Source organism: Cryptomeria japonica, chromosome 8 (assembly GCF_030272615.1).
Source record: "Cryptomeria japonica chromosome 8, Sugi_1.0, whole genome shotgun sequence".
In the NCBI taxonomy this organism is placed as follows: domain Eukaryota; kingdom Viridiplantae; phylum Streptophyta; class Pinopsida; order Cupressales; family Cupressaceae; genus Cryptomeria; species Cryptomeria japonica.
This window is the reverse complement of record NC_081412.1, coordinates 84230230-84246086: the sequence shown is the minus strand read 5'-3', so window position 1 is coordinate 84246086 and position 15857 is coordinate 84230230.

Below are 15857 nucleotides of genomic sequence, written 5' to 3'. Positions count from 1 at the left end.
TAGTGAAAGAGGCATTCAAAAGTGAAGATTGGATAAATGCTATGATAGAAGAGATTGATCAAATCAAGAAGAATAACACATGGACATTAATCCCAAGACTGAAGGACAAAAATGTAATCAGTACAAAGTGGATTTTTCAGGAACAAGCTAAATGAAAAAGGAGAGGTCATTCGAAACAAAGCAAGACTAGTTTGCAAAGGTTATGCTCAAGAAGAAGGAATTGATTATGGTGAAACTTTTGCACCTGTGGCTAGACTTGAAGGAGTAAGAACATTGTTGGCATATGCTGCTTTTAAGAATTTCAAGGTATATCAAATGGATGTCAAATCTGCATTTCTGAATGGTATATTAGAAGATGAAGTTTTTATTGAACAACCTGAAGGATTTGTTGAAGACAAGAGTAAAGATTAGGTATGTAAATTGAACAAAGCATTATATGGTTTGAAAAAAGCACCTAGAGCATGGTATGAGAGATTGCACTCTTATTTAATCAGAAATGGTTTTATAAGAACAAGTGAAAATAGTAATATGTACATGAAGAATGATGAAAATGGAATACTAATCTCAGCCATATTTGTTGATGATATTATATTTTGTGGAAATGACTATTTATGGAAATGAAATGAGCAAAGAATTTGAGATGTCATTAATCGGTGAGATAAAGTATTTTATAGGTTTATAGATATTGCAAATGAAAAATGAGATTTTTATTACTCAATCCAAGTACATAAAGGAAATCTTGAAGAAATTTGGAATGGAGGATTCAAAACCTATAAGCACTCCTATGACTACCAACTATAAATTATCAAAGAATGATGAATCTGCATCTATTGATGAGACACTTTACTGATCTATGATTGGAAAGTTGCAATATGTTGTTCACAACAGACTAGACATAGCACATGCAGTAGGTATAGTTGCAAGATTCTCTACAGATCCTAAGGAAACACATATGACAACAATCAAAAGAATTTTTAGATACTTGAAAGGCACAGAGGATTATGGCTTAGTATATCAGAAAGGATATGATTTTGATTTAAAAGTTTTTAGTGATGTTGATTGGGTAGGCAACATTGATGATAGGAAAAGCACAAGTGGAGGAGCTTTCTTTTTAGGAGAAAGACTAGTGAGTTGGCTTAGCAAGAAACAAGGATGTGTTTCACAGTCAACAATAGAAGTGGAATATGTTGTTGTAGCATTGAATTGCACTAATATAGCATGGATCAAACAACTATTGGAAGGTATAAATGAGAAAGTTACCGAGCTAGTATCTATATTTTGTGATGATACTAGTGCTATTAACATTTCAAAGAATCCTATTATGCACTCTAAGACAAAGCACATCTCTATCAAATATCATTATCTTAGAGAAGAAGCTCAAGACAAGAAAGTGGTGTTGGAGTATGTTGGCACAAAGGAATAAATAGCAGATATCTTCACCAAGCCACTACCAAAGGACACTTTTGAATATCTCAGAAGTAATTTAGGGGTCCTACCCCTATCTTCCATTCACTGACCAAGTTCGGTGAAAGCATCAATTCAATGACTCTACATAATATCTTTTAGGAGTTGATGCTAATTTACACACTTTAGGAAGATTTCTAAAGGTGTACAAGAAACAATATAGTAAACAGATATTGAAGACAAATGCTCTGATCGAGACTGAGTAGATACATAACAGCAAGGAATTCACTTCTTAGTGGAAGAAATCATGTTTTAGTTCTTTACTTTTTGGCATTGTTGTCAAAGGGGGAGAAGACTGAACACGAAGAGGAGAAGACTAATCTATGGGGGAGAGCATTTCAGCATTTCACAGCAATCTAGATCCAAATCAATTAGGTCAAATCAATTGGTTTTTCCATCAATGCCAAAGGGGGAGATTGTTGGCATTATAACTATAGTACCCCTACTCATTTGGACTCATATTTTGTTCTTGTTATTTTCAGTGGATAGATTACCATGAATTATTATTCAGATTTATATGACATTATTCCATGCTTAATCTGAATATGAGATGCATGATTTATTTACACTATTTATGTACTTGTGATTTATGGCATAGTATGGTTTATTGCAATGAATTGACACTTTACTTTATTTATGCAATGTATGTTGTGTATCTGTGAGTGTATTGGATGCAAGGGGATGATTTTTCTTCACTCATTTCAGTGAGACAAGGAACATCACGATTCTCCTTCATTGGTGTGTATGTCATGTTTTATATATGGTATATATGCATGTGTGGTTCGATGATGCAAGATATTGCAGGTACAAGTACCATGTAGGTATAGGGTAACATCTCCACCTAGCTACATAGGTTTGAGCATGCCTTATATTTTCTAATGGAAGTAAAGGAGATAGTAGTTGACCCTATTTTTATTCAGTTACACTTGGGTGAGTGTCGTCAGTTAGTTATTCCATCAATTTTTTCGGTCTTCATATTTTATTGTTTGATCTTTAAGAAAAGTCGCTTGATGTTTGCTCAGTTTGTGTGTTTAGTGTTCTTAATTATTGTATGCCATTGGTAATTGTTACGTTTATTACATCTATAAGAGTAAAGAGTAGTTTTGGTATTTGGAGGAAAAAGAGTCAAGTAATCTAGTGACTTAATGTTGTTTATAAAGGATGAGTTAATATCTTGGTATAAGTAGATATGAATCTCATCAGCATGTTAGTTTGATAATTGCGACTTGATCATTTGAATATATGTATAGACATTATATACATGGGGGGCGATTGTCAATTATAGGTAGTTATTTGAATAAAGATTAAGTGATTGAACTATCATTAGATAATATCGCAAATTCAAACTATTATGTTGAGAAGATACATGTATATAAAATTAGAAGTATTAAAATGTCACATATAATATACTTTTTGAACATGTAATATATATATCTAAATCAATTGTTTAAATATACATATGAAAAGTCATTAATTCTAAATATTGGAAAATCAAAATATATATTTAAATTTGCTAAGGAGGGATTAAGGGTTGAATGTTTAAATAGAGGTCATTAATTAATTATTAAAATATAATAAAGAAATTATAATTCAACAAATAAAACAAATTTAATTTAAAAGGTGGTGGTGGGGGTTACAGTGTAAACTAATATAATAAAGGGAGGGGTCAGTATTACCACCGACCACCCTCCTCCCTCATAACTCACACGCTTCCTCTCTTCCTTTGGTCACGCCAATGCAGCAAACAATGAAACCCCCCCTAATCATTGTTCAACACACTCAACCACCACTCCTCCTTCATGATGGAACCAAACTCCACATTGGTAAATGTGGTGGAGGCATAGTAATAACAGTTTGTATTGAACCAACTCCTCATGGAGATAATAGAGACTATGTAGGAAGGGACACCGAGTGGTAAGTTTAATGCAAGGCATACATGACATAAGAGTAAGGCGACTCAGCAGCAAGGACTATTATCTCACCCATGACAAACACTTATGTGTTTGACAGTTGCTTGTAACTTGCTAATCCTTCCATCCTTTGTATCAGTCTACCATGATTTTTGGCGTATAAATGAAGAGTGGAGATTAAGTGAAGATGAAACTAAAAGTAATTCATTAAAAGACTCCTCATCAAACTCCATAACCGAGCCTTAGACGTAGGAGAAGTCATGGGTAATTCTAGTATAAATAGAGGTGGGGAGTAAGAAAGTGGGAAAGGGAATTCATTTTGCATCGAAGGAAGGATGGTGTACTCAAGAGGAAAGAATTAGAATAGAGGAGAAAGATAGAGTAAAATAGAGAGATAGAGAGAATATTTTAGGAAGAATCAAAGAGAGTTGGTTTTGGTGATAGAGTTTTGAAAGCAGATTGAAGATAAGGTTCGTAAGCAAGGTGTGCTATCATTCGGTAGAAGGGCGTTGAGGTCTTGCATTCATGTTAACTTTGCAAAAGGTCGGGAATTTCTTTGGGTTTGGGTTCATTATTATTTACAAAGTCTTAGTTATAAGTAATGATTAAGATCTTGCTTATGTTATAGTTACGGTGAATTATCTTTTGTTGTTTGATTTAGGATATTAAGAGTAATTAAATTGTAGCTATAGTAGTGGAATCTTGTTTTAGAACATATTGCACACTAGTTATTACATAAAAGAAATTTTATGTTTTCGTTCAAAACCTAGTTATTAAGATTTATTAGACGTTGCTCTAGGAGAGTCTGGGAAGTAATGGCTTATTGTTTGAAATGTTATAGAAATGGTGCATGTCAAACAGACAGCTCAGAAATCCGTATCTGGATATGCCCATAGTCTTAAAGTCAAGAAAGATTCTCTGACACCTGTCAAGCCTGTCTTGATTGACATCCCTACTGAGGTGAACCCAGCTCCTGAAGAGAGCAAAGAGATAGGAGAAGATCCTACTCAGTGTCCAACGAAAGAAATCACTGTTGAAAAAGGAAAAGAGCCTAAGCTAGAATTCTTGCCAGTAAGGCTGATAGTTATAAGTTCTAACTCGTCAGAGGGCTAAACCCCCTTAAGCGATAATGAATTCATGCGGTATTTTCCCCTAAGTGAAAGCAAATCTGAAGGTTATACTCCTTTAGATCCTATAGAGTCTGACGAGTGCACTTCTCCATCTTCTCCAGAAGAGTGATGTAATGGGTTGTATCCCTTCTAGTGTCAAGAAATAAAGACATCTTTCTATCTATTATAAGTTGAGAAATGTACTATGTCTTCTTGTAAGACTTTTATGAAGAAATAAATATATCTACTTTTGTCCTAAATTATGGTATAAGTGGAATTTGGAAATTATCAAGGTTACCATAATATAATAGTTAATAAAGAGTAATTGATCTCTTAATCATGTTGTAAGGTATTAAACTTTGAGTTTATGCCATCTAAACTATCCTTAGTGTCTCCGGTTAAATTATCTCTTTTCTCAACCAAATGGTAACGTTTATGCTTCTACAAGTTATTTATGTGTTTTGATGTTATTACGTAAGATTGTCTTGTTAAATGGTGGTTGCAGTCAAGTCCAAATTTTATCATACATTAAGTATGTGGTCATTATGCCCTGTGTTACTATGTTTTGGCCAGATATATAGATGTATAACCTTAAGGAAATGAGCCATTGCGAGTTGGTCCAAATGGTCAACCTTAGGTTAGTAATTATGTATCTTTCACCTATGGTATGTCAAGATTAGGCATGGCTATTTGTGGCGCCATAGAGTTTCATAGAGAGAACTATCATGTAGTGTCCTAAGAGAGAGAGTGGCTTTCGAGCAGGGGTCATGCCTGAAGTGGTGACAGGATAACCCGTCGGAAGTTGGTTAAGGAAGTGATAACCTAATAAATGATTAGGGGAGGGTAGAATAAATGTTAAATAAAATAATGTGCCTCGCACATAGTTGAGTGCTAGTACAGGGCTCATGAGAATGGCAAACTTACCACCTTATCTTCATGAAAGGATTGGTAGGGTCTGCATGAGACTTAGTTGGAATTGGAGGTTCAAGAGAGGTTACCAGGATAACCCAAGATGGGGGCTGGGACCTATGGAGGCTGTACCATGGTATCCACCATAAGACATGCGATGACACTTTCTCCTTAGAGTCACTAGTGTTTTGTGAGTTGAGTCACATGGATGTGTGTGGAGTCTTGTACTCCTTTCCTACTTGTCTTATTTTGCTTTCTTGAGGGTTATCTACTATCTCCAGCACGGTGGGGTGGTTCCTTTTCAGAATCACATGGTCGGGTGGTAGTGTCACTTCCCATCGAATGTACTGGAATGTATCTTCAGGCGAGGAAGGACTTTGATGAGGTTCTTGGTTTGTGGTTCATGTACCAGCTCTTGTTTGTAACCATTGTTCAGTTGAAAACTTGAGGTCTTGAATCGAAACTTTATGTAACTTTCATTTTGTAACATTTTAACTCATGATGTAACTTTTTTGAAAACATGTATTTTCGAATATTGTAAAGCAAAGAAACATTGTAATGTATGCTATTTCAGTTACTTTATTTCTTTTGTATATATTAAATGATTGTTTTGGAGTACTTTGAATTCTTTCATTGTGGAAGTTTTATCGTAAACATTTAATTTTCCTATAAAGCTGAATAGTAGGTTTTCCTGTGGTGTTAATATAATTTACAAAGTAATATTCATTGGTGACCCTTAGTAAATTCAGGAGTTAGACTTCCACTGTGTTATTAGATGTGCTATGGTTTAATTCAAGCATTTGTTCTTTAAAAAAAAAAATTATTTCACCCTTAGTTGCATAGATTGTGATGTTTTTCCTTTAGGGTTTCTAGCGGGGCATTACAATAACAAACAAGAGAGATTGTTGGCATTTCACTAAGGATATTGAGAAGGTTGTTGATGATTGTGGATATAACTAATTAAGGATGTTTTACTGTCTTAATATTATTATTTTGTCATTGATGTCAAGAAATTGATTTTCTAATTCAGTATGATGTTGCCATATCTTAAGAAGTGTGTTTTTCAAGAGAATTAAGATGTCGATAAAAGACACTGAAAGAATATGATGAATGAGGGGAAGAATAAGGTATTCAATTGGAAACTATTACCGAGTTAGACAATGATGAGATCATGATGTTTATATTGATTTGATATCCTACATATGTTGTAAATTGTAAGGTTGATACTATACTATGTTACCGAGCAAAGAACCTAGTCGGTAAACCCTAAGGTTATCGCTATTGGTTGATGAAGGCGGAATGTCTACCGAGTGAATTTTAGTATTTACCAAGTTGTAACCAAGTTGTAACTGAGCTATAACATAATGCATTAAATGGTTACATGTGTTATTTAATGAAGGAAGCTGATGAGCTAGAACTTATTAAATGATTGGTAAGCCGTAAATAAAGTTTGTTAATAATCTATGGCAAAGGAAAATCGGCAGGAAGATCTACAGTTCATATTGAACCGCAATACCTTAGCACAAGTTCCAAGAAATGTATACAAGTTCCTAGGCAAGGTAAAATGTTTTCAGATCGAAAGATGCATTGAACCTAGACAAGATTGAAGATCTGATGGCTATGCTTGATCATGGGAAATGTGATCAAGGAGATTAAGGGGTTAGCTAATTATTTATAAATAGGGAACTATTGATAAACAATGTATGCGGGCAAGTGTATGCACAGGGATGCTACATAGTGATTACCGAGCACAAAAGCTTGAAGACCTATTGGAATAGTATAGAAGCCCAGCAGATGGACAAGATTAGTTCTATGTTATATTGTATTGAACAAATAAGAATCTGCTTTAGCATTTTAGATGTGAAGTTGCAGATAGATTTTTATTACTGTTATTTTGTGAAAGTGATATAAAATCTCTTAACCGAGTGGACTTAATAGTCTTATTTGTAAAACCCTCTAGCAAGGTGACATTCTGATTGAGTATTTGAAATCCTTTAACAAGGTCACTTCTAACAAGGTGAAGATCCTAATAGATCTGAGGGAAATCCCTTAACCGGGTCACATCTAGCAATGTGTTTGTAATCTTTAACAGGATTTGCTTTTAACCGAGCATACTCTAGAAGAGTATATTTCTTAGTGGGTCCGAAATCCCACAGTGGTTTTTCCCTATTTGGGTTTCCACGTTAAATCTGGTGTTATGAGGTTTATGATGTTTATATGCTTTTCAGTTTGCATGTTTAACAGTTTTGGTTATATTATTGAAGTATATGTTACCGAGGTTGAATCTGATGTTTTTATAGAAGATTAAGTTTGTATGATTCACCCCCCCCCCCCTCTCATCTTGTTGGCTATTGGATCTGTACTGACATTTAGTATCAGAACTATTAGTTGGCAATAGTGATCATGTGTTGTCATTGATGTCAATAATGTGCTTTGGTTGGATATGGTTCTTTCTCGATTGGTTACTGCTATCTCGGTTGGACCCGTTCTAGTTAGACTTGGTTTTGGCCTGTTTTTGATCTGGTATGATCGGATGGTTGGTTTTGGTTTTGGATGCTTATTCAAGATGGTTATATGCTTTTCATATTCAATTAGTTCATTATTTGGTGCTTCAGAAGATATCATTTATGTTCTGGATTACTAGTTGATATTCCCAGTACTGGTTGGTGATATTCGATGAAATTGCTAGGTGATTTTGGTCTGGCTTATAGAAATGGTTCCTAACTTATTGGAGGTTTTTCTTGGTCATGTTCTAATTTTTTGGTGGTGTCGCATTGATTGGCATGATGATTTGGTGATCCTATTTGGATTCGGTTGGTTATTCGGTGTCATTACACTAAGGGTTTCTACCGGTTGGTGAAATGTGTTGATATTGGTCTTAGCGGAATTTCTGGCAGATATAATTGATTAGGAATTTTTATTAGGTCCATGCTCTATAATGTAAATCATAATATTGGTCTAGTGGTATCATGTGATGTAATTTTTATAATTATGGTTTATGGGTTTAGGGTTTAGGCGACCTTGTTATCAAGGTTGATGATCTTTATTTATAGGCGACTTATTCATGTAATTTGTGTATCGATGGTTATGTCTACATTATTAGAGAGAGGCAATTGTGAAAACAAAGATATATCATTTAGCAGTGGGTGTGAAGGATTTAGAGTTGCAGGGTAGACATCTATGCTTAACCGGAATTGTATCAAGCATTAGGAGATGCTATTTTCACAGTTCATTTTCTTCGAATTGTAGTCCAATGTAATTATTTCACATACTACTATAGAAGTATTATCTAAATGTGGGTAGCATTTCCCATTGTGGTTTTTCCCTTTACTAGGTTTTCCACCTCAAAAATATTGGTGTTGTGTGTTCTGTGCTTTCATGCTTTATCTTTCATTGTGCTATTTATATTGTGCTCCAGTTAATGGCTTACAATCTTCTTTTATTGTTTAACTTGTGGAAAACTAATTCAACCCCCCCTCTCAGTTTTCCTCTAGTTCATCATTGGTATCAGATATTCTAACACTTAAACCACATCTCACTTGGCACATGTGCACATGCCTCACAATCAAATACTCTAAGATGTATCAATGAAATATTTTTACTAGACCATACCTCTATGGGTGTCTTAAATCAACAAGACCTGATGTAGGAGATCTATTGATCAAATAACATGCATTGGCTACAACTTCAGCCCAAAACTTCTACTCAAGGCCAACACCACTTGGCATACTCATGGCCCTCTCTATCAATGTCTTGTTCATTCTCTTTGCAACTCCATTCTAATGAGGGGTGTCTTGAGTTGTCTTATGTCTTTCAATCGTGTTCTCTTTACAAAACTTATCAAACTCTATAGAACAAAACTCACCACCATTATCAATTTTCAAACATTTAATCTTTCTATCAATCTAATTTTCAACCAAGGATTTAAACTCCTTAAATCAACTAAATACTTTAACCTTACTCCTAAGAAAATAAACAAATTTTCTCCTACTATAATCATCTATAAAAGATACAAAATATATAGATTTTGATAATGAAGGAACATTTATAGGACCAACACATATGGATGAATGTAGTCCAACACCCAAGAAGATCTATGAGAAATTTTGTTAAATTGCACATTATTTTGTTTACCAAAGATATATTGTTCACAAAATTTGAATTTGAGATTGCAATCTTCAAGGCCTTCTACAAGGCTCTTATATTTTAAGGTTCAGAGATCCTTATTACCAATATGGCTGAGTATGTGGTGCCATAACATCATCTTCTCACTAGGTTGCTTCATTTCCAAAGAATGAGCACACTTATGTATGTAAAAAGCATGGCCATCCGAAGTAGATGCAATCGTTTTCTTCATAATTTTATCTGATAGTGAGGATGAAGAATCCTAATATTTTTTGTTCTTTGACTTATCAGAAGAACTAATACACTAGATAGTGATGCATCCATCTTCTACAAGGTTCTTATCTGAACTCCTCTAGCCAAAACTATAGCTCCTCTAGTCATCTTACATCCTCCACTTGAGAAGACCACTTGCACACCCACATCATTCAATTTACTTACTGAAAGGAGGTTTCATGTCAAAGCTAAGATATGCAACACACCATTAATTCCCTTCACTATACCATTAGGGAATTTTAATTCAGACTCTTCCATGATCAATTATTTTCAAATGAGAATCATTATCGAGATACACCTTTCCACCATCAAATCCTTCATATTTCAAGAACCAATCTCTATGTGATATCATGTGAAAATATGTCCCAAAGTCTATTAAGTACATATCTTCAAATGCCTATGTTGCTAAAGCTACAACCAATGCTTCACCGAAATAACCATTATCCATCTTAATCCTTCCAAATGTGTTTGCCATCTTTTTCTATAATAGGATATCAAGAATAAACTATTGCAAAACTCCCAATGAAACTTAGATCAGTACAGAAAATCCAACATACCCCATAACTAAGACCAAAGGTGATCGGGTTCTGATACCAACTGAAAGGAAACCAAGTAGTGGAGTATAGCTTCCTACACTAATTTATACAAATGAGTGAATACAAAAAACTTCTAAACTCTTTAAAATTACAGATTCAGATGCACATATAATTAAACATAAGAAAACATATAAAAAATAGAATAAACTCACACCACAACATATATGTGTTAAAACCCTTTCGGGAAAAAAACCACACTCCAAAAGCTAGACTCAATTGTATCATCATCAACAACCAATTACAATACAATTCTTGGAGCCAATTTTGTTTAGGATTGAATACAACAACAAAGAATTCTAGAGAATATCTAACACATAAAAGCTTCTTAGAATACATCTAGCCTATCATACAAAATACACTAAGAAGCTACATAAATTTATAGAGCTCAACACAAGTTGAAAGCACCCATGGCTTCCAAAACCAACTCCAACACTCAAAAGGTAAGTGGTATACAAAATAAAAAATTGCTAATCCCATGACATGTCGCATATAACAACTTTCCAAAGTACTAACTCATGACTCACCCAGAATGATCATCTTTCCATATTCAACACCTACCTCACATGACTTGTCAAAAGGGAACTCCACTATAAATATTAGATGCCAAAAAAATAACTCTCCATGACTCTTCCACCAAACTAGTTATCATCATATTAAATAAAAGAAATCATCATAGTTCCAACATAGCAACCTATGACACTAGTCCCCTAATTTTTAGGACTTCCATAGTGGGTGCAATAAAATAAATAATAAACATAATTGGGACTCTAAGTTTGAAACACCTTAATCCCTACAGTTTGGTTCCTTGCATATGACTCATGAGTTGCAACAATTGAACCATCTTTACATTATTTTCCTTATGTTTTTGAATGATCAAATTGGATTTCTAACTCATCACAATTTTTGGGAAATACTAAAATATTTTGTCATAATTAGAAAACCCGCTTTCTATATTTTTCAACCACTTTGCTCTCAATTGGAATGGATTGTCACCTTTTTAGTAATAGATTCCAATTACCTTCTCCTAAAATAACACATTCTACTATATATCAATGCAATAAATTGAAATGAAAAGTACAAAACATGAATGGGTTACATTCATAATCTCATCAAATGCTTCATGTGTTACATTGTCTTGCAAATCTTGAGTACTATGTACATGACCCAAGTATGAAAGCCTTATAACCTTCTTGATTTTCATAATAAGAATATCAATATTACCATCTCAATTTTTCCACCACATATGATCTTGTCTCCAATTATAGGGCATAGCTCCAAGGAGTGAAATTAGGCTACCCATAAGGAATTCATCTTATTTTGTAAAACTAAAAGTTGGGGAGACACCGCCATGCTTCAACTATGTTGTTATGATGCAACTAGAAGTTGAGAGTCTTGAGATATGATATGATTTTGTAAATGTGATATTTAACCTATTAAAATTTTCAGTCTTGATTTGTCTCATCTTCTTAGCTATATCCCATATTCTTATGTGCAAATAAATTTGAATCTTTGGAGAATGAACCACTCTTTTTGCATGCTCTCCATCATGAGTAGGATTTTATGATAACATAGAAAGTGACAAATCTGAAAATTTTCCATACCTATGGTTGCATGTAGAATGCTCATCCTCATTTTCTAAAAGAGAATTCATTGAGATATACTCAACAACTTAAAACTTTTGAACATAACACGCACCATACTTAGAGCTTTTGAGACCCTTGAAAATTCTAGCATATGAGTAGGCACATGGGGGATGAAGAGGGAGAGATTATTCAAAATTTAACCAAGGGAGACCCATTAGGAAACATCTAATTTTTTTTACCTATGATGGGAATGCCAAGACCAAAATGTATAAGGAGGTTAGAGGAGGTTAGTATTCAAGTATAATCTAGACATTGGAAAATTGGATGTCAACAAGCTAATCTAAAGATGTGAGGCTATGAAGAATCAAATGGCTTTATATCTCATAGATATTAAGCTCCTAGACTTGGAAAACTAAAAGCCTTATATTGAAAAGGTGTGATCCAAAGATAATGGAATTTAGTCACGTATGTTCTCATTAAATGTCACAACCCTCCTTTATCACTTTTGATTTGATACAATTTCTATTATATCTTTTTGTGTGGTTGAGCTATTGAATATGGTTGAATAAATATTATAAAAAGGTTAAATAATGGACCCACATACACACTTGGATAATATAATTTAAATAGGCATTATTTATTTATTCTTTTTCCCATTGTTGTAGGAGAAATTAGAAGCTTCTAGAGGAATCTTCATTCTTTAATACCTTGCATGTAACTCCCCCACTAGGATATTAATCAATTTTGCATGGATCCAATATTGGAAAAAGAATCTCATTTTCAATTAATTCCTCTAGATAGTGGAATTAAGGGGTTTTTCCTATATATTGTATGAAATTTTTCAAAAGAGGGAGTTGATTATCTTTATTGAAGAAAAGTTTTTTCAAGCATTAGTCCTTTTCTTTGTAGTCACATTTCATTGTAGGATTGTTAAGTAGTTGTTGGAAGAAATTCAAATTAAGGTTGCAAGGAAGGATCAAGGGAGGCTAGTTGAAGAATTCAGAGGGGATTCTACATCAAGCTACAAGTATCCAGGTTCTCTTTTTTTTTTTTTCTTATTGAATCATGCATCTTATTCTTGTTGTGAATTAGATTAACTAAATGAAATCTTGTTTCAAATTCTTGCTATGAATTAGATTAATAAAATCTTGTTTTAGATACTTGCTATGAATTAGATTAAATAAATAAAATCTTGTTTCAATTTCTTGATGTGAATTAGATTAACTAAATGAAATCTTGTTTCAAATTCTTGCTGTGAATTTAGATTAATGAAATCTTGTTTTAGATACTTGTTGTGGATTTAGATTAATGAAATCTTGTTTTAGAGACTTGCTATGAATTAGATTAAATAAATAAAATCTTGTTTCAAATTCTTGCTGTGAATTAGATTAAATAAATAAAATCTTGTTTCAAACTCTTGCTGTGAATTAGATTAAACAAATGAAATCTTGTTTTAAATTCTTGCTGTGAGTTAGAATGAATAAATGAAATCTTGTTTTCTTGTGAATGAAACTATTTGGGATTAAAGATTAATTTCAATCTTGTTTTTCTTATTTTCTTTCCTGTGAACAAAACTTACTGTGAATGGAAATTAATTTCTCATATAAGAATTCTTGTGTTGAATTTAAATTTGTTCATGTGTACCAAAACTTATTTAATTCCTGAGAGTAAATCCATTTTTTTTCTTCCCTCTCTTGATATCGATTTGATTTCTTCCTCTTTGTAGATGAACATGGCTATCATGAGAGAAAATTTATAAAATCTCCCCTCTGATGTATTTGCTTGCCTCAATTTCCAGCATAATGGATTTTCTTTATGCTCCTATGAAATCATCTGAAATAATTTCTCTCCATTATTCCTGTGATTAAATTCTTATTTTATTTTTATATTAACATATATATATATATATATTGCTTTATCAAATTTTTAAGATTAAAAAAAAAGAATGAAATAAAAAAAAGTTCAAAAAAATTTGCTTGCATAAATTAAAGTTTAACGGCCAACGTAGGGGGGGGGAGGCGGAGTTAATGCAACCGTCGGGGAGTGGTACCCTCCACTACCCCTATGGTCACTCTTATAGTAGTGGTCGCAGAGGGAGCAGAGGGGCCCACGGTGTCCCCTTATCCCTACAAGCCTGCACCTGCAGGTCTGCAGGGGTGATGGGACCCACGGCCCCACTCCCCATTTAACATTAAATTTTGTATTCTCTTTTATATAATTATTTAGATTTATATATATATATATATATATATATATATATAGATTTGCAAAGGACATTACTGATATTTTCTTTAAAAGTAAAATTTAGTTGGTAAAATTAGATTTGGAAAATTTATAAATAATTGGGATCATTGCTAAGTAAATTTATAATTGTAAATTAAAGTATATCAAATTTTATGAATGGAATCTCTCAATCTATTTGAGAATTATTGGGTTACTTAGTTGGCATTTTAGATTCATTATAAGCAATTAATTTATATTATTATGATTTGATCCAAAATTTGTCTATGTCTAAACTAATTGCTATTTTTGGAACCTGTGACTCTATAATTAATTATTCCCATGGTAGGAATAAAACATTGCTTAATCTCGCATGTAAGTTACACTATTCTTGCATCATGCAAATTACTTATACATTAATTGTATTTATTGATGTTTTCATCATCTCCATGCAAGTTACACGTTTTTAATTATCAATATGCGAGTTTCGTAATTGTCATTATTGTGTAAGTTATATTTCAAGTTTGAAATATTAAATAGTTTAGTTGTAGAAGGATGGTATTTTTATCAAGTGGTACATGAAAATCATAGAAGTAGTTATTTCAATTAATTAAACTTTGCAATGTCTAATTATGTACATTCATTTCATAATTGTTTCAAGCATGATGTTTTTTCATAGCTTCTTAGTTAGAAAACTAAATAAAGTCGAAAAACCAAAACCTAGTAGTGTTCAATATTTACAGTGCCTCTGGGTCACGCTTATGGGCAATGTCATCGTGTTGAACTACTGCACTTAATGCCTAATAAAGCTACATCAATGACATCTGTGGCATCATCCCTATAAATCATTGGGGAGTAATAAGGGACACTTGGAAGTTAAAATCCAAGGGGCGAGTAATCCCCCTTGGATCGATAATCTAATAAGATAATCCTTAAATGATTTTACATCTACTGAGTTAAACCATAGTAAACCCCCTTTAAGGTTGATTGAGTGAAATTCTTTTATGAAATTGATTTAATCTCGAAGAGTTGTTGACAATTGGGAATTGGGTCAAGGGTGACGCTTATGATAGGTATTAGGATCTAGTTGTTTTAGGCCACAAGCAATAGGCCATCTTGAGCCTTTGTTTAAGTGCTATCACCGTGGGTAGCAACCGCAGAGAAACTATCTAGGACATTGACCCTAGAAAGGGTTGTGTACCCACCAACCGGTTTACATCAAACCATAGATTAGAAAATAGAAATACATACTTTACGCCTTGATCCCATGCTGAAATGGGTATGTAGGCAGTCTAGGGACAGAATTGTCCCTAGTACTCAGGTGTTCATGGATGGGATCTAGGTTTTGGTAAGAAGAAGGATTGGGAAGAATCCTAATTCAAAAGATAAATGTAATAAAAGAAAAAGGAATTCAATGCATACTCAAAAGGAATCTCGTATGGATTCGCTTGACTTCTCGAGGCTTTAAGCCAAATTTTGAGGTAGAATTCAAGTTTGCATTATGTTATTTTGATTTCTTGTAAGGATGGTGACCTCGGTGCACTCCTATTAGAGGAGTGTAGTACTTAGTGAGTGACTCAAGACCCGAATGGTCCCGATGAGTCTAAGTCTCTGGCCAGAGCACCTCCTATCCCAATTGGATAGATGCCTACCCTATTTGGGTAGATG